Source organism: Leopardus geoffroyi, chromosome D1 (genome assembly GCF_018350155.1).
Source record: "Leopardus geoffroyi isolate Oge1 chromosome D1, O.geoffroyi_Oge1_pat1.0, whole genome shotgun sequence".
Taxonomy (NCBI): Eukaryota; Metazoa; Chordata; class Mammalia; order Carnivora; family Felidae; genus Leopardus; species Leopardus geoffroyi.
The window spans coordinates 28,041,222-28,065,846 of NC_059329.1; the positions used below are offsets into that span (position 1 = coordinate 28,041,222).

The 24,625-nt window shown below is 42.0% G+C and overlaps 1 protein-coding gene across 1 annotated transcript in view; it reads left to right on the forward strand.

The window, feature by feature from the left end:
- Positions 1 to 24,625, forward strand: part of NTM (neurotrimin) — a 948,891-nt gene that overhangs the window by 69,647 nt on the left and 854,619 nt on the right. The window lies entirely within an intron of this gene.

Below are 24,625 nucleotides of genomic sequence, written 5' to 3' on the forward strand. Positions count from 1 at the left end.
CTCTCCCACCACACCCCAACACTACCCATAATTCCCCACCACCCCCACAACCCTCTATCTCCTTGCCTCCTACCCCTATAACCTCCTACCTCTCCCCATCATCCACCACCCCCATTTCACCCTACCTCCCAAGCCACTTTTTCTTGAACTTTCTTGTTTTGGGTGATGGAAGAAGCGTTGATGAAAGGGATTTACAAAATAAAATTTCAAGGAAGAAACACTTTTACACTTAATGACTCTTATTTGAGAGTTTTAAAAATATTTATTTTAAAAATGTTTAGGGGTACCTGGGTGGCTCAGTCAGTTGAACATCTGACTTTGATGTTGGCTCAGGTTATGATCCCAGGGTCATGGGATTGAGCCCCAAATGGGGCTCTGCACTGAGTGTGGAGCCTGCTTAAGATTCTCTCTCTCTCTCTCTCTCTCTCTCTCTTTCTCTGTCTCTCTCTCTGCCCCTCTCCTTCTCTTGCAAGATCTCTCTCTCTCTCTCTCTCAAAAAAAAATTAAAAATTTAAAAATGTTTGATAATTATAGGGGATTTTAAACCTACATAGAGGGGAAGGATTCCACTCTCTGCACTTCCAAGGCCTCTTTAACCATTATGAGTTTTTACCAATAATAACACTATAGTAGTGGTGGGGGTGGGGAGTACTTAATTCCTCTACAAGGAGAGAACTGTCATTTTTGATGTAAGAAGATAGTCCTTAGGATGAAGTTGTATGTAGACAAATTCGTTCATTCCTTTATTTTCTGCTAGGCACTGGGGAAATAATGGTTAAGAAACCAAGACCCATACCTCAATGGACTCTGCAGTCTAGTGGGGGAGACAGATAATAAATGAATAATTTTCTCATTAAAAATTGTGATGATTGCTCAGAAGAAGAACAAATTTCTGTGAGAGAAACTGACATAGGGCCTGTTTTATATCGGAGGGTGTCAGAAAAGACATTTTTGAGAAAGCGACAATTAAATTGAGAAGGCAAAGAGATAAACTCTTGGCCTATTTATAAGAGATTAATGAATTATTCAAGGTCACATCTCTAGGACATAGTAGAATTAGGGCTAGGGGTCAAAGGACCTCAAATCTATGACTGAAAAAAGAATATTATTTTTTATCAAAATAATTAAGTACCAATAGTAGTGCAAGTGCAATTAAAACAAAACAAAACAAAACAAAACAAAACAAAACAAAACAAATGGCCTCACGGTCCTCATCCAGGAATCCCATTCTCCAAAGGCAGCCATCTTCAACTGCCATTCTGTGTATTTATCTTCAGGTTTCTAAATAGCATGATTGTAAATCTACTTTATAAATTCCAAATATTTATTTGCTACAGAGAATGTAGCTTTAAAACTCTTACATACCCCCTATTACATTTACTTCTCATATTTTCCTAACATGTAGTTTTACATCACAATTTTGGCTGAATCAATAGTCAATATTCAAATTATCAATATAATGCAAGTCAAATCAAGTGAATCATGATTCCATTGCTTTCTTAGACAGCTTGTTCCACTTTCTGGAGCAACTTAATTGTGTATATATATATATATATATATATATATATATGCCTGTTTTCTCCAGAATTTTTTCCCTTGCACTGCATAACAGTTGCAAGTATGAGGTAGCCTAATGCTTCTCATTATTGTTGTTGGCAGTATTTATCTAAAAGTCTGTCTTCTAGAACCCTCAACTGTCCTCATCCAGTTTGAGCTGGGTGCTCCCCATGCCTGCTTCACAGTTCTCACCCAGAAATTCCCCATTACAGTCATCTGGTGCCCCTCTCCCAGGTTGGAATATCTGTTTCTAGGGCACTATGAGTTCTTTTTCTTGATGTCAGTTATTTCCTGAGGGACACATTGACAACTTGCTTGTTTGAAAAAAATATATGTCTTTCTTCACATATTATCCTTAGTTTGCTTTGATATAGAATTCTTACCTCAAAAAGTCTTTACCTCAATTTTCTTTATTATCCTGTATCTTCCAAGGGGGGATGCTTAGAAATGTGCCACTCTGGTTTCTGATTCTGTCTGTGACCTATATTTTTTCCTAAGAAGGTCTTAGGCAATTCTCTTTATCCCTGGTATTTTGGAATTTCTTTATACAGTGGCTTGGTGTGGAAATTTGCTTTTATTTTGTTTTATTTTTTTAAATTTGTTCTCATGGCTACTTGCTAAATTCCTTTTCAGTTAGTTTTGGAAACTTACATTTTGGTATTTATTTAATTTTCTCTGCTTTTTTTTTCTCTTTTTCCTTCTGGATGTCCCATTAAATGGAGTTTGTATTTTTTTAAAAAAATATTCTTCCGTTTCTATTTTCTTTATTTGTGTCCTACTCTCTGGGAGAGTTCCTCAACTTTATCATGCTATGTGTAAAATTAATATTACTTAATTTCTTTTTTAGCTAAACATTTTTAATTTCCAAGAGTCCTTTGTTATTTTCCACTTAGTATTTGTTTTTGAGAGGTAAATGCTTAGAAGCTCTTTGGAAGTTTATATGTGACCAAGCTGACCAGGGGGCTTTATTGTAAGCTAATGGTGAGAAGCCAGACATTTTGTTGGGGAACACTAAAGTCTTGACAATTTTGCACTATTCTTGTGCGTGCATTTTTTCAAAGGAGACTCTTCCAATCTGCTTAAATCCTGCTTATCTCTAATTCTACTGTGCCTTCTCTCCAATTGGTTCTCTTATTGAACGTGCATCAGGGTTACCTGCAGGGCTGGTTAAGATGTAGATTGCTGGGTCTATTGCACAGATGCTCTGATTCAATAACTCTGGGGTGGGGCCTGGGAATCTGCACTTATAACAAGTTCCCAGGTGACACTGATGCTATTGATTTGGGGACCACATTTTTAAAAATCACTGCCCTAGAGAATAAGCTTTCCATCTCTTACCAGGATAGAAGTCTTGCTCCTTGGTCCGAGAGACGATTTAGGGATGTAACCTTTCCTCAGAGAGACTTTCAACAGTATCCTTGTTTCCTGCCTGATCCATTACCACAGCCTCCATAAATATATGGTGAGTATTTCTAGAGGTTCACAGCCTGAATCAGCTTACTTCTTCCATCCAGACATTGCAGTTTTAACTTTCCTTGCTTGGCTAAATCAGTTACTATTCATTCATCTGCTCTCCATTCTATACAATTTGTCAACATACTTCATCTGCTGATGTTTTCTCTCTTGTTTAATCTGTCTATACTGATTTTTTCTTTACTGCTATTTTAGAGAGGTATTGGAAGAAAGTAGAACTTAACACAGTTCTTCAGGACATGTAGTCATGTCAAGATTATTTTGATTGCAGGACATTGCCTTCCCTTCCCCTGATTAAACACAACTCTCATTGGCCATCCGCTTAGAATGAGCCGATGCTGTCCACAACCAAAGCCCAGAGACCATGAATGTGCCATTATCCTAATCACGCAAAGCACTCTCATTTCCATTCCTGCTGAGGGAGGAACACTTACCAGAACTAAAATCCCAACCACTAAAAGAAGAAAAGGCAGTTTGATGTTTTCTTCACTGTTTGGAAATTTTTCTAGCACAACAAGCTGTTTATCCTCCACTCTGGTTCTTATTGAATTAAGTAGGGAGAAAAGAAATCAATTCACTCTCCATATGCTGCACGGTAAAAACCAGCACTCACTAAACACTATGGAATATGTAGGAAAGAGGAAAAAAGATAAATCCATCAACTAACAAGATAAGTGCCTTGTTCCTCCATCTGTTACTGTTGTGTCCTTATCTGGGATAGGAGCATGGCAGCCACGATATATCTTGTGTCAGGTATTATATTCCAAAGTCATATGAATGAATTTTCATGCTAGTAACCATCCATGATCTAGCTCAGCCACAGCTAAATTTGTCCTAAGGCACCACCTGTCTTTTTGCATTTGGAAGTCCATTGAATTCACAGGCAGGAATAGGGTTGGCTGCTGCTACTGCTGGGCGATAGTATCTATCTCATAGCTTTTCCAGCATGGTTCTCTCTCTGCTGAGCAAGGGCTGGTAGTGATGACTTAGTTGATTCACCTCTGAGGAAGTGCTGGTGTCCTTACAGGAAACAGGACAAAATTGGAAACCAGGAGAAAACATATATAGAGATTCTGTGTAAGGGTACATCAACAATGATTAAATCATTGATTAGATGATTGATTAGATGTACCACTTCTTAGATCACTGGGGAAAACTTCAAAATAGTGTTCAATTAGAATGACATCTCAGGCTCTTCAGCAGTCCCAATTATACTGTGATGATTTCCTCATTCAAAAACAGAGTTTATTTTGAGGACTCAGCCTTTACTGAGCATCCAGGTGCAAAAACAGAGATGATGACACGTGGCATTGGAACTCGTGATTTTGGCATTTCTGACAAGGGCTGAAATCTCAGTATATAGATATAGCTTGTTTGGATCCATAGTTGAAACTGAGCCTCACATTTTATTGTAGAGATTGTGTAACTCATCACGTATTATCATTACCATCATCATCATCATCATCATCCTTGACAATGATGGCAGCAGCAACAACACTACAACAGAGTGTGCATTGCAGATTTCAGCCTTTACTGTGTCCATCCTTGTTGTCATAACCTGACAGCATCTACTAAATTCAGTGTGCTGGAGAGGGTTACTTAGGCTATAGTGCTCATGAGCTAGATTTGCTTCAGGGATCCAGGTGAAAAACAATGAGCAACTCAACTTTGTTAGTGCTAAGGTGTTGGAAAGAAGGGAAACAGGTTGGAAATAAAGACTGATTATACCATGATATGGTAAAGAAGAGTAGAAAGTGAGGTGTGCCTTCCACCTCCATCTTAGCTAGAAGTCAAGATGCCTGGGTTTGTGGTTGTACCATATTTGGAGAATAGGAAAAAATAGGTCGTATTTATAGAGGAAAGCCTCAGTTTTCTTTGGAATATATTGAGATTGAGATGCCTATGAGTCATCCAACAAGGGCTGTCCTGCAAGCAATGAGTATAAAACTTACTGGAAATACCTAGAGATACAGACATAGACATGGGACCATCAGTGTACAGGTGGCATGGTAGGCCGTCTTTATGATGGTCCCCAATGGTTCCCATCTACTGACTTCACACCCTGTGTAATGTCTTCCCCTTGAGGTGGGCTGGACTTACGGATTGACTTCTAATTGTATCTAATTGTAGTAGACTACAGCAGAAGTAATGTGATATCACTTCCAAGACTGTGTTATAATAGTATTGTGTCTTCTACCTGGGGATGTCTTTATCAGTCCCTCTTGGAAGGAGAAGAAGACCCCTCTCCCCCATTCCTCCAATTGTGCTTTCTGGTGAAACCACACCCTTGCCCAACAGCTTGAATACAGCCTCATGAGAGATCTTGAGTCAGAGGCACTCAGCTAAGTCTCTTTCTGATTCCTGACCCACAGAAACCATAGAATAATAAATGTTTGCAGTATTAATTTGTAGAGTATTAAGGCATTTATTACATAGCAATGCATTACTAAAATAGGTAATTAAAATTATGAGAATATTGAGCCCATCCAGGAGGATGGTGTAGAGAAAAGTAAATAGAACCCTGATGCTCATCAATGTCTAGGTAGACAAAAGAGTGGAGGAGGAAGAAGAAGAGGAAGAGGAGGAGGGGAAGGGGGAGGTAGGAGGAGGAAGAAGAGGAAGAAGAAGAAAAAGGAGAAGACGAAGAAAAAGGGGAGGGAAAGGGAGAAAAGTAGGGGGATAAAAACCAGATGGCAGTGGAATGATGAATAACTGGCATGTGAGAAGGGGAGAGGGAGATCATAGACTATATTTTTTGTGCTTCTTTTAGTTGTTTTGTTTGTTTGTCAGTTGAGTGTTTTTACTGTTTTGAGACAAATGATTGAGGAAGGGGAAGGATTGGTTTATAAAGGAATACATGGCATAAGATGACAATTATTCATTATGTAAGTACCTGAATGTGTTTATGATTACAATAGGTCCAGAAGAATAGGGAAAGTGGAAATTCCAGCATAGGTTAAGGGTGACCAAATGGAGAAAAGCATAGAGAAACGGGAGAAGGTAGAGTCAAGTACACAGGTGGAGGCATTTGACCTAAATAGAACTGTAGATCATCAGTTAAAACTGGAGGAAAGATGTAAGGGAAGACTAAATGTGGGCATAAATATGCTTCTGGAAAGGAGGATGAGAAATTGTGGTAAATAATATTTGACCTTGATTTACTTATCAAAGCAGGAAGGATGCATAACAAGACAGTGCTTTTCAAACTTTATATTCATCCCTAATGAGAAATAAGAGTTAATACACATTCCTAGCAATCTGGAGTCATAGCACAAAGTGGTCAGCAGCAAGCTCAAAAACTAAAATTAATTATTAATACTTATTATATATATTATATTCATGTTCTAGCCATGTCTTAATTATGTTTTGAGTTTGCTATAATGTTTAGCTTTCTTACAAAATTATTCAAATAAGTGTATGTTTCTGAAGGCTGCATTATATCTCTCTTGCAGTATATTTATCTTGACACATTGGCTTGTGCCCATAAGGGTATTTATAGAGCAGTTTGAAAGTTCCAGCATTAAACCATTAGCACCCACTGACACATTAGCTCAATCAGATTTTGAGATTCATTCAGTTCTCAATGGTCACCATGGGAAGCACAGAGCTTCATCCAAGTCAATGAATGAGAAAAAGAAAATTTATATGTAGTTGGGGAGATAGGTTAAGAAAGCAGAGGGAACAATCTTAAGCCTGGGGTGACATTTCTAGAATTGGGTAGGTCTCTTTGGTGAACCAGGGGTGTCGTTGAGGAGCATCACGAGGGAGCTGATCTTTGAGGGCAGGCATGGCATATGGCAATCAACTCCAAAGTCTGTGAGTAGGCTATAAATAGATGGGAGTTGTTGAGGGGTGTAATGGTGTAAGTTACAAAGACACATCTGACTTCCCAACTTTTGTAAGTGATGGACCTGGCAGGCAAGGTCAATTAACAAGTCATGCAAGATGAGACTTACATATACCATCCGACCTCCTTTGCTTTTCGGGGACAACATACAAATTATTATAAGCCCAATTTTTTTTTTTTTCTGTTCAGGGGTTGGCAAACTAAGGCCGTGATCAAATCCAGTCTGTCATTTATTTTAGGAAGAAAAAAAAGTTTCATGGGAATATAGCTAGGCTTATTAGCTGACATATTGTCCATGGTTGTTTTTCCCTATAATGACAGATTTTAGTAATTGTGATAATGATTTTATGGTTCACCACACCTAAAATATTTACTACCTGTCTATTTATAGAAAAAGACCCCAAATCTAGATTGACCTATCTTACAAGATAAAACTTAATGAGTTTTGCAGATCACTCCTGCTCATTTTCAACAATAATTCTGAGTTTCCAAATATTCAGTTTAAGACTCTTCAAGCCTCATGAAGGAAGGGCTATCTTACACTTAAGAGATTTCTTGGGGCATTTGGACAGCTCAGTCAGTTGAACATCCAACTTTTTTGGTTCCGGTCATGATCTCTCAGTTTGTGAGTTCAAGCCCTGCATTGAGCTCTCTGCTGTCAGCACAGAGCCTGCTTCAGATCCTCTGTCAGCCTATCTCTCTGTCCCTCCTCATCTTGCATTCTCCCAGAAATAAATAAATATTAAAAATAAAAAGAGATTTCTCAACCTTTACCTGATCCTCTTCTACAGTTTGGTAGTATAAGTCCATTAGAATTTTCTTTGCTTAAATACAGGTTTTTAAAACCTTATTTATTTATTTGAGTGAAATATATAGCAAGGGAGGGGCAGAGAAAGAGGGAGATGGAGAATCCCAAGGAGGATCCATGCTATCAGATGGAGCCTGACTCATGGCTCAATCCCATGAAACATGAGATCATGACCTGAGTTGAAATAAAGAGTCAGATGCTTAACTGACTGAGCCACCCAGGCACCCCTTTAAATACAGTTTTTACTCCAACAGAACTTTGTAAGTTCTGCTCAGCCTTACAACTGTGTCCCAAATTCTCCAATCTGCAGAATTTCTACTGAGAACCAGCCTTTGCATTGTCCCTGTTCATCCTTCTCAGCTGTTCTCCTCCTTTCAAATTTTACATTCTCTCCCTTTTAGAACTTCCAAGAAAGTATCCTCACATTCCTAGACTCAAATTTTGCTCTTTCTCTCTTCTTTGATCCCAAGTAGAGAAGAAGACTCTACTAGTAAGCAAATATATATATTTTTTAATATTAATTCTTCATGTAAAATGCTTTACTCCAACCATTACATCCAGGCATACCTTCATTCACCTTCCTCTCCTTCACTGTGGAAATCCAGAGCCTCTGGAGCCAAATGAAGTAAATGTTTTACAGCCTCTCTTGTAGCACTGGACCACCCTGTGTCCACCCAGAGCCTTCCTCAAGTCATACATACTTCTCTGATTCAGGGTTTGGGATGAAATCAAGTCTAAGTACGTGTATCAATGGCCAGTGCTGACTACATAGGATTTGCTGTGGTTAATGCAGTTTTTAAGACCTGGATGACTAATTACATGCTCAGCACACTTTGGGGCCTTCATTTTTACTGTTATCCAGAGAAATGTGCTTCCCAAGAAATGTGTTGTAATTTGAATAGGTCTCAGTTGTGACAGGGACCTAAGCTGAAATTTGGCTGGGGAACATCACAGCACACAGCCTTATTGTATTTAAAGGCATGTGGAAAATTCAGATTTAATTATGGCTAACTTTAAAAACCACTGAGGTCTAATTTGATGCATAGGGTCAGCAACTTGAATACAGATACTAGTCGTTTGGTTTTAGAAAATCTATTTATAGCATAACCTTAGAAGGTGGCACTGATTATCTGGACTCTATCCATTTGAGGGGTTAGGACAGGTCCCCAACACCTGCAGTTTCTTATGCAATCTAGGCCATGAAGGTGGAAGTTAGAGGAAGGCCTAATATGTGGGCTTATATGGATGTGCAAGGCTCTCAGGCACCTTCTAACAACTTAACACAGAGCAATTCATTTTAAACCCTGTCTACTCCCAGAGCAGTTCCTTCATTGGGCTAGATTAGGGTATCAGGATATAGAAGAAAGAATGGATGTGACATTTACAGAGCACGTGCATGGGAGAAACTTTTCCAGACTCTTAATGCATGTTACATATGCCTACCATCCTTTGAGCACCTACTACATGGTAGTATAATGCTGGGCTCTTTGTACCCATTAGCTATGTGGCAGGAGGGTGAGTATTACTGACCAGAATTACAGCTGCACTGCTTCTGACATGAAAAGCTGTCCCAGAGATTATTATGCACGGCCGGAAGCTTCCAGCTGCAGGACTATGAGCTTTGTTTGGTAGGAGGGGATGACATACATTTGATAGTGGAGAAAGCATTTGAAGGCTAGTAGGTGCCACGAGTGTGAAACTTCTGAGGAAAAATACTATGTGGTGAGGATTTTTAAGGACATTTCACTGTGTAATACATGCTATAGCCTCTCTGTCTTCCCCTTTAATTATGCCTATATTCATTTTCACTGAGATCCTGAAACAGCATATTGCACCTGGCTGTGAGGGGATCCAGGTTTTTTTTAGGTTGTATGTTGCTACCTGTCTTGAACACCTACTATGTGCCAAGCACCATCCTAAATACATCATATACATTTTCTCAGGTATTCCTCAAAAAAGTTCGTAGAAGTGGATACTATTCCTAAACCTAGACTTGGACAGGATAAGTACATTGTCTAAAATCACGGTGATAGTAACAGGCAAAGGTGGGTTTCCAATCAGGTCAACTCTACTTCAGACCTTCACATCCGTCTAGGGCATGCTGGTGAAACTGACAGAAGTCAGTAACCACATCTGAATTGGCTGAGGGCAGAGAAGATGATGGAAAGCAAATGCATTTAAGTACTAGCTTAACTAAAAATAATGCCAGGAAGGAAAGGAAGTCACAGGATATAAATATGAATGTGTAATGCACACCAAAGCCCAAAATAATTATTTTTGCTTTAAATATGCTGCCATTTTATATGATCCATACTAAAGCTCCCCTCTCCTAAACATGGATTGTTGAGTTATTTGTGTTTGCACGTGGATGCATATTCTCATTTTGTGATAATTTTCATGAATTGTGAATATGTGAATATTACAGCTTGGTGTGGGCATGACCAAAGATGGTTATGGATCCCCTAACTTGCTTCTTAGACCCCTAAAGGTGAAAGTTGGGGGTAGTTCCTTCTTTTCTTGGCTTTTCCTTGGATCTATGCTTCGGTTTGTCATTTTATCTTTTCAGAGTTCATGTACTTACCATTGAATTAAAGGATGTCTTTTTCCTTTGCTTCCCATGTGGCCCTGGCGATTTTGGTTATCTTCAGAGGCTCTCAGATCCCTACTCCAATTTCAATTTGAGCACTCCCTGTGGTTGTGCAGGCTGGGCTAAAGAATCAATTCCTAATCCCCACATTAACACCAATGCATCTCTTTCCTGAGCGCTGCCATTGGCTGCTCTTGGGGGAGAGAGGGAGGGAGAATTGAGCAATCTTTCAGAAGAATAAATATGGTTTGTTTGTATTTGTATTTGCTTCTACGTTGAATTCTGATTGCATCCTGTGCCTTGACACTGCAATTATTATTAATTTCCCCCGTCTGCTCTTCGATTCTTGCTGCCACAAAGACGAAATGATGGATAATGTTAGATGTGGTAATTGGATGAGTTGGGGGAAGGGAGGGGTAGTGAAAGACAGATGTTTCATTATGAGATTTTGAATCTCAGTTTGGGTCTCCAGAGCAGGGGCCTGAAATGAATCTGCATTTGGGCAATGAGGATGAGGAGCCCAACCTGGCACTCCTGTGTCTGTACTTCACTTATTCTCCTTGAACCTTTGTGTCTCGGGCAGTTAGATTTTACACCCATTTATGGTAAATACTAGAAAGCAAATATGAGAGAACATAGAAATTTGGACCATCCTGGTTCTCAGGCTGCTGCATCCCCACTTTGTGGTACATCAGGTCACACAGCCTGACTTGGTGACCATAGCCAGACTGTGTCCTGTTGGCTGGTAAAGTCAGGTCACTCTTGCTTGCAGTATCTCCTGATTTGAGATTACAGATGTGGATTTCATAGCCCTTGCAGAGTGCCAAATCTTAGAGTTTAAGAGGCTAGTTTCTGATGAGGAAGCAGCTCGGGGGACTGCTCTGCACTTGACCCTCCCCCAGTTCATGCTGTCTTTATGCCATTTGAACCCTGAGTGAGGAGCCTGGTGGTGGAATAGCCAGTCACTGCTCTATCACTTTCCTCTCAGTCTCTCCTGGACAGTCTGACCTCTACCCTGAGAACTCTTCTATACACCTGGGCTTGTGCTCATCTGGCATGCTGTCCCTGCCTCACAAACACCAGCTTCTAGTGTGAAGAGGGACAGCAGGAGAAAGCCATGTCCCTAGAATATATACCTGTGTATGTGGTGCAGTCCTTCTTGTGCCTCCAGGCATGATATTTCCAGCGTGAGGTGGTAGAATCTGAAACCAAGGAAAGAAGGTGGATTCTCCCCTCTCTGGGGAACAGGAAGACCTTCCAGGTACTGACAAGAGCCCTCATTCACAAGGAAACCAGAAGAAGCCACACTTGCAGTTTTGTCTTTGTTGTGTAGTTCTAACTGTTGTACAAGCCATGTGGAAGAAAAAGCAGTGCCTTGAGCCAGAGAAGCCTTTTGCCTGTTCCCATGTGTGCTTTACAACACCACCACACAATTCTCCAATTCTCAGTGGACTCTGACTGGGGTCCTACAATTTAACTCGATTTTGATGACACCTCTCCGGAGAGAGTATCAGTTCCCACAGGTAAAGGGCTCAGTCCCACAAGGCTGCCCCAACTTCATACACCAAACCTAAGTCCAGGATTCACCTGTGCTTCTCACTGACTGCCCTAAATTGGTGGTTCCCGTGACCTCCCCATCGGGTACAATCAATTTGCTAGAGTAGCTTATAGAACTCAGAGAAATATTTACTTGAAATTAACAGTTTATTATAAAGAATGTTGTAAAGGATACAGATGAACAGCCAGACACAGAGGTACATAGAGGAGGTCCAGAAGGATCCCAAGTGCAGGAACGTCAGTCCCTGAGAAACTGGCATGTGCCATCCTCCCGGAAGATGGATGCATTCACCAACCCAGAGCTCATCAAAGCTCCTTCGAGAATTTTTATAAAGCTTAATCGGCAGCCTCCTCCTTCCCTTCCCCAGAAGTCAATGGGTGGTGCTGAAAGTTCAAGCCTTCTCAATCACCTATTCTTGCTAGTGACCAGCCCCATCCTGACATTATCTGGAGGCCACAGCCTAAGTCACATTGGTATATGAGCACCCTCATTGCTATCAAATAGGGGCTTCTTATGAATGACACTTCTCTCATTCATAAAATTCCTGTGGTTTGAGGGGGCCTGCGCCTGGAACTGAGACAATGATCAAATGTATTTCTTATCACACCTGTCCCTGAGATGGCCCTCTCGTAGCCTTTCCATTCAGGCCTGAAGTTTCCTGCTGTGCCCCCAGCCAACAGGACTGTGATGCTAGTGACCCCAAGTCTCATGAAAAAAGCCACTAAATGATAATGCCTTTGACCTAGCCTGGACTGGACCACAACAGAGCTGGAGGCCTGGTGGCCATAGTTATTTCAGGGAATCTTGCTGGGGACGTCTCTTCTCAGACCCTGCTTCTGCTTGGGAGAAAGTTCTTATTCCTTCTCCATGAACCCCCCAGGGCATAGTAGCAGGGCCCACAATGCACAAATACAAAAAAGAAGGGAGACAGAGCATTGTAGTGAACAGGAAGCATTTGGCAAACAAAGGACTACAATAGGCGATCTCAGGGAAGGGAAGGGGGGAGAGTCTTGGGGGCTCTGAGCTATAAATCGGTGCAGTCAGATTAGGTGCTTACATTTATTTTTTCCTCATCAGCACAGACACTGTTGTTGGTAATGGAGCTGCCGTGCAGTAACTCAGGCATGAGATTAGCAACAGAGGAAGGACAGCCCGGGAGATGCTGTTTGCTGGGCAAGTATGGGTGAGAGAAGCCTGGGGGAGCCTCCCTAGTGGGCTCCAGTGGACAGACACTGGGACTTGCATTTCTCATTTATAGACAGGGAAGGGGCCCTAGAGATAATTAGAGTCCAGCTTCCTCATTTTGCAAAGGCGAGCAGAAGCCCGGATTAATGACGGACTTGCCTAAGATCACATAGCAAGCTTGTTGCAGAGCCTGGGCCAGTATTTGGGGGCAGTAAATATTCCTTTACAGCATGCTTTTCCTCTCTGTAGCCTTGCCTATAGGGGGCTATCATTGCAGGAAAGAGAAAGCATGAGGTAAATGCACAGCCAGCTGGCAGCTTCAGCATCACCCAGATCTTCATCTCCTTCATCTTTTGCAATCACACCCTCTCTCCTTTCCTAAATAAGTCGCACTTTCTCTCTGTCCTTGTGGTAATTTCCATGAGCTGACCCTTCAGGGGAGCATCTGTACATGAGCACGTGTGTGCACAGAATCAGCAGGGGCCCCGGTGATCTGGCCAATCACATACTCCCCGGGAGGGACAGCAACGTCTTTGGAATTCCCACGTATCTCACGCATATGATCTGAGTGTGGGAAAGCTTGTCCCAACAAACAGGGCTGCACCATCACCTAACCCTGGTTGCCAGATGCATGAGTCAGGGCAAGATGGCTCCTGTCTACTCACTGAACCCATTCAGTTCCACACGCTTCCTCTGCATTTACTCAAACTAGCATTGGGTTTGGAGACCTGCAATCCCAGACATCCAGGTATGCATAGGTAGGGTATCATCACTTCTTGAGAGAGTCACTGTTTCTAGGGCCACAACTGGAGTTCTTAACATCTTTTCTCCTCCTTTCTTATAGACCTCAGAGTAAGCTACTTTGTTTAAAGTTGCCACACTTATGTGGTCCCTCAAAAAACTTTCCCAAAGGCTAAACCGCCATGTGGAACAGTCTTCCCAAGTATCCCAGCACCTCCTTGTCTCTGCTAACTCCTCTCTCAGTCCTCAGATTGCTTTCCATCCATCCAGCAGATGGAGAAGAAAACCAGGTTTTTACATATAAGGGGAGGGATTCACACTGAGAAGCTCATGGGCCAGACTTGAAAGTGGTGCATGGTTCCTGTGGGTTCTGTTGGCCAGAACTCAGTCATAGCAACCTACTCCTGCCACTCGTAGCTGCCTCTCACCTCATTCTGGGTCATGCTACCTAGAACCCTCCTCCCTTTTTCATTTAATTAATTCCTACTCTGTCAGATTCCAAGGCAGGTTTTGGTTTTACCTCCAAGAAGCCTCTCCCAAATCGCTAAACTGGGAGGTAGGACTACCCACATAGCCATGACACCTTGTACTGGCCTTAGAAAATTTATCACAATGTTGGTGCTACCCATCCCTCTCTCTTAATGGGCCACGAGCATCTCATGGCCTGGACTGTACTCTTGTTTTTGGTTTTGCTTTGTTTTTTTGTTTTTTATTTATTTATTCTTTTTTTTTTTTTTGGTATATTTCAGTGGTTCTTAATAGAAATTATAACTTAGAGTTAGTTGGAGGTCTTTTTAATTTTTTTTAATGTTTATTTATTTTTGAGACAGAGAGAGAGAGCATGAACAGGGGAGGGGCAGAGAGAGAGGGAGACACAGAATCGGAAGCAGGCTCCAGGCTCTGAGCCATCAGCCCAGAGCCCGACGTGGGGCTCGAACTCACGGACCGCAAGATCGTGACCTGAGCCGAAGTCGGAGGCTCAAACGACTGAGCCACCCAGGCGCCCCAGTTGGAGGTCTTTTTAAATATCTGTGTTTGGGCCCTACCTGCAGATAATAAGTTAGAATCTTTGAGTATAAGGTCCTGATTTTTTTAAAGCTCAAATATTGGGGCACCTGGGTGGTCCAGTCAGTTGAGCATCCCACTTCAGCTCAGGTCATGATCTCACGGTTTGTGGGTTCAAGCCCAGCTTTGGGCTCTGTGATGACAGTTCAGAGCCTGGAGCCTGATTTGGATTCTGTGTCTCCCTCTCTCTCTCCCCCTCCCCCACTCGTGCTCTGTTTCTGTCTCTCAAAAATAAATAAATGTAAAAAAACATTTTTTTAAAGCTCAAATATTTATCCAGGGTTGAAAACCATTATAGTAGATGACTCAGCAATGTTTGTCAAAAGAATAAACGCTTCTTTCCAGCATTTAGGAATGCAAAGGAGATGACACAACACAACAGAGTTCTTCTGGTGTCCAGAAACTCCCTTGGGTAGATTAGGATGTAGTCTCTATACATAGAAATCAATCTGTATTAGTCATCTTCAAAAAATCATTCAAACTTTTTCTATATATTATAAATTGGATATAATAAAATCCTTTTCTTCTGTTTATAGAATTAGGGGAAGAAGATATCTCTGTAGAGAAAGAAAAATAAATTAACCAACATTTTATTATAAGCATGTATTGAGTGCCAACTCTATGCCTAATCCCAAATGGGACTTGGGGAGACATACACAGTATGAAAGTATGGATTTTCAATCTAGGTAGGAAAACCAAGCAGATGCACAAGACAAGAGTTTTATAGATGAGTATTTTCTGCAGATATTTTTAAGAAGCACATAACTTGGTACAGATAATTAGAGAAGAAGACAGCATACTATCAGGTGCTAATTATGCAGTGCAGAAAATAATATATGAGGAGTAAGAGGAGAGGGAAATCACCGTAGGCTGAAGTTTCAGGGAAGGCTTTGCTAAGGAGAGAGGCTATGGGCTCAGGCTGGAAGGATGAGACCACACAAGACTTGGTGTGGGCAGAGGGATACTAGGCCAGGCCAAGGGACTTGTATGTCCAGATGCAGAAATGGGCACATGCAGCTGGACCTTTTTACAGAGGCAGGTTTGACTGGGACAAAAGGTATTTGGGGGGAAAGAACATGAGATCCATGTGCTTGGGGAGGGTAGACCAGATTACGAAGGGCTCTGAGACTGAAGCTGGAGAGGATGGGAAGCATCACTATTGTGTGATCTGGGGACACTGTGGTCACCATGTGTTAGAAAGCAGATTCCGGCTACAGTGTGCATGAAGAGGAGTGTGAGGTTCAACAGCGGCACAGAGGCCCATAAACGACCACTTGGGTTATCTGAATGTGACACCAGTGGGCTCCACTCTGGTGGTGGTGGAAGGAGGGATGGGTATATGGCTTTAGGATAGTGAAGAACCCAGGGTCTCAACCTCTCTAGGATGGCTCCCAGCAAAGCTTACAGCACCCACCACATAGACACTTACCTGGGCTTTGGTGCTGTTGCCCCATTTCCTTCTCATCCTTTCTTCCCATAGTTAGAGGTAATTTGGGATCCCTGGATTTGGAAGTGGGGAAGAACATCATTTGGAAGGGATGGGGCCAGAGGCACGGCAGGCTAGATGCTATTTTATCACTGTTAAAGTCTTCTGAATGTTTGGAGTTTTCTGAGCTTAATGGGCTGAGAAATAGAAACTCATTCAGTTGGCAGCAGCCTGGCCTCCCAGCCTGCTGCTTTCCTGCTGGAGCACTGGGGCAGCCTCCCTATCTGCAGGCTCCACTGTCTCCCAAAGATCTTCCATGATTTAGAAGCCTTAGCTTGAACACATTCTTTGCTCTTCCCAGAGCATTCCCCATTCTTTGCATGGGTGGTCTCAGGGGGAGTCCCCCCCTTTGAAGGCTTTCTCCTTTTGTGACTTGAAGAAAGACTTTCCCCTTCCCTGAGCCCAGAATCTCTGCAGAGGGCTACTCATTTCCAGTTGTGAACTGAATTTAAATGGGTTTGCAGGAAGCTTTCTGAACCAGGTGAAGTATGTGTTCTTGTTTGCAGAAAGGTGGGAGGAGTACCTTGTTTTCAATCATGTAAAGGTAAGTGATAAGGTAGGAAAATATCTGCTGTGTAGAGAGTGTTCCCTAATGGAAGCTATTATTAAAATGGACTCTCATTTTCATTTCTGAGAAGACACTGAGGCTCAAGGGGCTTCTTTGTTTTCCCAAGACCCCCTGGATAGTTACAGTCCTTAGTGTGAGCCTAGCTCCTCTGAGATTCCTGAAAGCCCCATATCCTTGTCTTTTAGTGCAGACAGTGCTTAGAAATAGGCTGCACAGGTCCCTGTGATGCGTTTGGGTGGGATTGTATCATTCGTATGACTTTGACTGATACTTTATCCAGTGACCCCTCAGGAAAAAAAAATACTAACAATAACACTAATCACCTCTGTGGCCAAGATTCCCTGTGGGACTTTGCAATTTTCAGTGTCCTGGGTGATAAAGCACACAGGATTCTAGTTTCTTTTTGCTCTGGGACCAGCTCTTCTAAGACCATATTTCCATTATATTTTCATATTTCAATGAGGTGGTCTGTCCTACAAAAATACACATGTTGTCGGAGTAGATACTTTCTGAATCTCTCAGCCTCCTCTCATGCCAGCAATATCCTGTCAGGACTGCTGGTCAGGACAGAAATCCAGATCATCAGCCCTGGACTCCTGGAACTCATGGCATGTAGAACTCTCTTAGAGGTGCATATCGAAAGCAGATATAGTTTGGGAAACTGTGAAATAGGAAAGGGAAAAAAAAATAATGCCTTCTGTAGAAAACCTAATGTCTACATCTTCCCGAGGGGTGCTTGAAAAAAAAGGAGGCCTCTCATGTATAATCAATTACAGTCAGTGATCTGAAATATTTCTCTTTTTTTTAAAGCTTGAAAAAAACAAAGCTTGAAGAACAGTAACTCGTTGATTAGTTACCTGGTACTAACCATTCCACCACAAATCACAGAGCAACTTTTCTGCATGAAGAGTAGAAACTGCTTTTCTCTAGTGGTGGAGAAGGACAAGAGACATAAAGAGAGAGGGAAAGACAACTACAAAGAAAAGAGTAGTTTTATTCAAGACACAAAACAAGGAAACAAAAGAAAAAGAGCTTATCTGAGAATGACCAAGCCTGCAGGGACCTTACGTAGTGTTCATATTGAAAGCATAAATTATGCCATCTCTAAATGCCCAGCATTTGCTCCAAATATCCACGTGATGAAGAGAACATAATAACTATAACATCCATGTGTTACCCTGGCTCTCAGGGGTGCAAGTGTGTCCCTCCGTCAGGGGTTGGGCTGAAGGAGAGGGAGGCTGGAGGGCCTGGAGACCCCTTGTGGGGTCCCTTTGTTCTGCATGGACAGGACTAATGGGTCCCACTCGCAGTAGCAGGTGGGTCAGTACACTGCGCTGAAAAAGCTGCTCCTCTCCTCCTTTCCAACTCTGGGACTTCCTTGGTGGTATCTCTTCCCTTTCCCACCTGGGGGCTTTTTTCTATCACATGCTGCTCCCCATCTCTAAGCAGGTATTTATTTTCTTTGACTTAAGAAAATTCCTTGTTTATTCATTTATTTTTGAGAGAGAGAGAGAGAGAGAGAGCACAAGTGGGGGAGGGTCAGAGAGGGAGAGAGACACAGAATCTGAAGCAGGCTCCAGGCTCTGAGCTGTCAGCACAGAGCCCGACACGGGACTCAAACTCACCGACTATGAAATCATGACCTGAGCAGAAGTCAGATGCTTAACCAACTGAACCATCCAGGTGCCCTAGTTTCTTTGACACTTTAGGAACAGACACCCCTCAGCTCATCTGTAGGAGGATTATTCTATTTTTCTCTCTTCAAAACTTTCTTCTCTCATTCCTGTTTCTAAAACGCCATACAGCAATGGCAGACGTCCCCTAATACACCACTCCTCTCATTGTGGCTGCACTGTAGTCCAATGCTTCTTTTTAGAGTTGGAACCATGGCTACAGATTTTGTGGGCAGAGGCAGGGGAGGTGGAGAGGCAGAGCATTTATATCCATCCAAGGAAGCACGCAATTTGCAGGTACTATAAATTTGAGGAAGTCGCCTCCATGGGCAGTGTGTGTGCCTGGAGTGGCAGAGGAAGGGGGAGAAGCAGGGAAGAAGGGGCTGGAGACTTAGAAATTAATGGCATCCGCAGTGAACCGCCACATCCTGATTTGGTAATAAGCTGGGGCCACAGAGAGGAGAAAAATCACCTGTATACAGATCCTGTATTTGGCATAGTTAAAATAATTTTAAATGAAACTGTCATCCTTAGGCTTTGAAATGTGCCTCCAGCAAAAGATAAACACAGAGAAGAGAAGACAGAGACGATGGGAGGGAAAGGGGTGCTCAGGGAGGGGGGAGACATCATAATCTTTAATATTTTTAATCAGCCTGTCTTCCAAAAAACAGGAAACATTGTTGCAGATATGCTTGCAGACTATAAATTTTCTGCTGTGTGTGTGTGTGTGTGTGTGTGTGTGTGTGTGTTATTCAATGTAAGCATGATAGTTCCATTTCAGAGGCTCAGCAAGACTTAAAATCTCTGCTTGGCTGCTGCTTGGCAGTGAAGGCATCAGGTGCTGTCAATGGGTGGCTCAGCCATCGACCTGAAACCTGCAAGTATAAAGCAGGAACTGCAGCCAGCACCTTGAATGAACAAAGCTTGGTCACAGATTGGAGGCAACGAGGCACTACAGGCCAGGCTGCATAAGAGGGGTCGCATCCGAGAGGCTGTGCATTATCTAAATCCTGCACACCCTCAGGTGTTCCTGTTCTTAGCCTGCTATGGGAATTTCCACCATCAGACTCAGACCACGGAGTTAAACCTGTGCCTTCAAGCTAATACCTTACTGAGAGCCTTGCCACAAAGGAATAGAATAATGTGTCAGGTTAGGGTCCATAACTGTATTGAAAGAACTGTTCCCTAGGAGGAAATTGGCCCCCTGAGGTAGGAATGGAGGCTGCGAAAAATGGAGGAAGGTTTACAAAAAACCCAGGGACAGGGGCTTAGCCATGGTGTTCAACGTCAAATAGAACTTGGCTTAAGTTAGCTCCAATGGAGGATTAAGCCCAGGCCTGGATAGAGGAGCTATGAGGAGGGTCTGGACTTAGTAGGCCATGTATTTGAAACAAAGCAGCTCAGTGCTAGTGTGTGTGTTTGGTCTGCAGGAAGCATTGGCAAAGAAGGGCTCTCTGAGCAAGGCATCAGGCATTCCTCAACTTGGCACGCCTTCATCTCTGCTTCGGAAGCTGGGCAGGGACTTTCCTTCTTGGTCCTCATCTGGGCATGCCAAAGTCAATCATTCTACCATAGCTCCCAAGATGAATAGCCAGCATAGCTCACAGAGTGGTGCTGCAGGGTAGATAGCATGAAAAGTTGGAGGTCAAGTTTAGCTCCAAGGTAAATGAGACTGAAAAGGGAAAGCAGAGCTCAAAAGCAAACCTTAATATCATGCATAATATTAATTTGGAACCAAAGAACATCTTGACTATGGGGAAAATCCCATCTACTTGCAAGGGCTTGTGGGTGATTACATTTTGAGTTGGGGCTGGAGTCAATGACCCTGCATATTCCTTTCAGACTTACAACTGTATATATATATATATATATATATATATATATATATATATTTAATTCTCTCATATGGTCCTCTGCTCCAACTAAATTGGAATGTTTGCTGGACTTTGGATCTCTATGCTTTCTTATCTCTATGTTTATAGTTAGGCACTTCTAACACTTACAATATCTTCTTCTCAATTCACTCAATACAACACGCCAGGCACTGTGTTAGATTATGGGTGTCTAACATTGTGTAAATTGTGTTAATCATACTCAAGGAGTATGATATTCGTTTTTGGGAGATGGACATGTAGCATAATGCAAACCAAAATCCAATGAATATTTGTTGAATGTCTACTCTGTTCCAGCTGTCCTAGGTGTTAGGGATATATAGCAGTGAAAATAGCAGTCTCTACCCTACAGGATCCACATGAAGTAAGAAAGCAACTATGGTAAAGAAAAAATTAAAAAAAGCTAAGGTGGATAGAGGGTATGAGGTATAATTCTTTAGGTAGGGTAGCCAGAGGGAGCTTGAGAGACCAGTGGGCTAATGAGGAATGAGGGAAAGGCAGAATAGCAGGAGATTAGGTCAGAGAGAGAAAGGAGGGGCCAGGTCCTACAGGCTTACTTAGGTGAAGCATTTGCATTTTACTCTGAGTGAGATGGGAAGCCATGGGGGATTGTGAACAGAAAAAGTGGAGAGTGAACAGGTAGAAGAGATGAGAAGTGGACAGATTCTGCAATTTCAAAGTCAAAGAGAATTTGCTGACTTGGGTGTGGGGTTTGAAAGACTAGAGGCAAATGTGACTCTGTTTTTGGCCAGAGGTTTGAGAAGAATGGGCATTCCTTTTATGGAAAGAAGACAATGAAGGAGGAGGCAGAGGTGCACTGGAAATGCAGACAATGACCTCAGGGTATGTTAGGTTTAAGACACCTATGAGACAGGAAAGGGAAGAGGTGAGGTCAGTGTTTGTATGTGAATCTACAGTTCAAGGAGAGGTCTGGACTAAAGATTATGGAATCATCTAGATATGGAATTCATCTATTTGAAACTATGGAATAAGTGTGGATGGGAAAAAGAACAGGTTTAAGTTTGGGGTTCCAGGTCACTCACATACATAACTGAGGGGGAAGAGCCATGAGGCAGGGTAGAGTGGATTCTCAGTCAATGGGTGCCATCTGCAGCACAGTGATCTGCTTCACTAGTCATGCTGACAGGTGGGACAAAGTGAGAACTGGATAGAGACCCTTGATTTAGCTGTGTTGAGGTGACCCAGGATGTGAGGAGAGCTTTCCTTCAGCTCTCCAGAATGGCAGAGATATCATGATATGCATACTTTGAGGGAAGCCCCAAGTAGGCATATTTATAGGGTACAGTGGAATACAGAAAAGGAAGAGGGCAAACTTCAATCACCCCACCAGGCACATCACAGAAGCAATATGCTCCATTAATCAACCTTCATCTCTCTTCCCTGTTCTCCTCACCCTACCCAATTGGATTGATTCACTTTCTCCTTTTAACACCTGATAGAATTTTTATGACATGTGACTTGTTAGATCAGCCACTGTTTATTCCTGTCTATATTGTAGGCAACTTAAGGATAGGGACTGTGCATTATGTCTTACTCACATTTCTGCTCACCTCTAGCACCTAGCACATTGCCTTTTGTGGAATAGCCACTCCAGAAAATGTTGGCTGAATTGAATTTTGAGAGTTGACACCAACCTTACACCATCCCTTCCTCGGGCTGTCTACACTGGGTTGTCCAGTGAGAAAGCGAGGCTTCTCAAACTTTTTATTCCAAATCTCCTGGAGGGAGGGGTGCTAATTAGAACCCAGTTGCTGGGCCCCACTGTAGAGTTTCTGCTTCAGTACGTTTGGAGATATGCAGAAATTTGCATTTCTAACAAGTTCTCAATTGATAGGAAGGCTTCTACTTCAGTCAGGCAAAAACACTCTGAAAATCACTGTCCCAGATCTGAAATGTGATTTCTTTCCAGCATGTCTGTTACTTATCTTCCTTGGAGAACCTGGTCTTTCTTATTTATTTATTTATTTATGCATAAAGGCATCTGGTCTGGCTGCATGGGGGAATGTGAATGGTCCCTCTCCATGCTGTTAAATGCCAGCATGACACCATACATTAGCCACCCACATGGAGAAGGGGCAGAGATATCTGCAAAGCCATTAGACACTAGGCCAATCACTGCCCTTCTGGACCTGCTTTTTGTGCTTACCAGCAAGGATGACAAATAAACAGATTCACCTGCACCTCTTTCTCTACTGTTTTCCCACCCAGGTTCTGAAAGGCCTTTGTGGCTCTCAAAGACATATTTTAAAATATCGTATAGATTTGTTCATATGCACTTCACTGAAGACCTAAATTCTATGCCCCTCTACCATGTTGTTGAGAATGAGAAATGAGCCATATTATTTGAATATTCAGAATGTTAGATTTTCCATAGAGCTTCCTTTTCAGAAGAAAGACTATAGGAAAAAAGTATTAATTGGATGATTCTGAGCACCACAAAAGCAAGCAACCATTGGTTTACTACAACAAATTCCTAGCAGTCTAAAGCAATTTCCTTTTTATAACAACTTACTTGGGAAATTTGGTAGATATCACTTTTTAAGTCTAAGCTTAGTATTTCCCAAAGGTCTTCATGCTGTTCCCAGATGGCAGGCGGGTTTGTACCTGATTACATGACAGTCTCCATGGTGTTCTGAGTAATAGATCGGGGTCAACTTTGAGGAAGTCCTTAGTTCTCTAAACTGTTCTGTTTAACATTTTTATCAGTGTTAGATGAAGATATAGCAGGCACACAGATCACACTTTCACCTGATTCAAAGCTGGGATGGAGAGTATTCAATCAGCTGGATGGGCTTGAGTTTCAAAAGATCTTGACAAGCTCAGGAAGTGGGCCAGCTTAAAAAAAAAAAAAAAGAACAATTATTTCAAAGCAGTTAAAGGAAACAAGGGTCAGTGTAGAACTAAAAGAAAAATGTTGAGGAATTTTAGTTGCTAGAAAGCATAACATGTCATTAGTGCAATATAAGTTCCGTAGAGGTTGATATATGTGACTGTATTAATAGATCAACGGTGCCCAGAAAAACTATATTTGCAGCTTCATAAGCAGTCAGGGCTTCACAGACAAACAGAACCATGTCCACACAGCTTCAATGATGAATAGATTGGATAATGTGTCTTATGATCCTTGTGATGAGTAACAGAAGCAACTGAGGGAGTGTAGCTTTTAGCTTGAAGAAGAAAAGACAGGAAAAGACACAGTTATTCACACATTTTGAAATCTCTTATGTGAATTCCGCTTATTTTGAATGGCTTCAAAAGCCAAACATAAGATCAATCAATGAAGTAATAGGGCTACAGATCTTGGCTTAATAGAAAGATACAATTTCTAGTATCCAATGCTATCTATAAGTGAAATAATAATGATGATGATAAGAACCAAAGATGTAACCACTCACACAGCATAAAGCACATCTTACTCTGGGTGCAGTGCTCGATTCAACCAGACTATCAGGATAGTGAGTGTGGGAAATGCAGCCATTGGCTGAGTGATGATGTTACAGAGGGGGATTCAAGTATCAGGTAGGAGGCTGAACAAGAGGACCTTATGTTCTGGAAATGCCATGACTGTGCTTTTGTAAACTTGTGGACAGAGAGAACTGTCGGTATAGAATATTTTTAGTCTTTAAATGTTCTAGATTGTTTCCTCTGGATGTTTTCACATATGAAAAAAAAAATCATACAGATGAGAATAGTAGTTGCAAGATCTACCCTTGCCACACATCTGAGTGAGGGATTGCCTGGGAGCCAGAGTCAATGGGTGTGTCTGTTGGTGATCATGGTTTGTTTTATTGGTTACAGACAGTCAATTTATTAGTTGTTTATAGACAATATTGTGCCAATATGACTTGGGTTGGCCAGTGCTTTACAGTTCCAATCCCATACTGTGATAAAAATAGAACGTCTACCACTTAGTCAGCAAGTTGGAAGCCATGCAGATGAACAATTCTTAGAAAAGCACTTCATGTATCTTTGTATCTTCAATGCCGGTATGGTGCCTCAGAGGAGGGAGAGGATAAAAATTGGGTTTCAAAGTTGATGAATTAGGTTTAGCCAAGAAGGATGGAAGAATCACATCTGAATGTTGCATTTCTTTATCCCGAGTACTCTTTTCCATGGTATACAGTTGCTACTGTTTCAGTTGAAGGGTGACTTCATTCTGTTTCA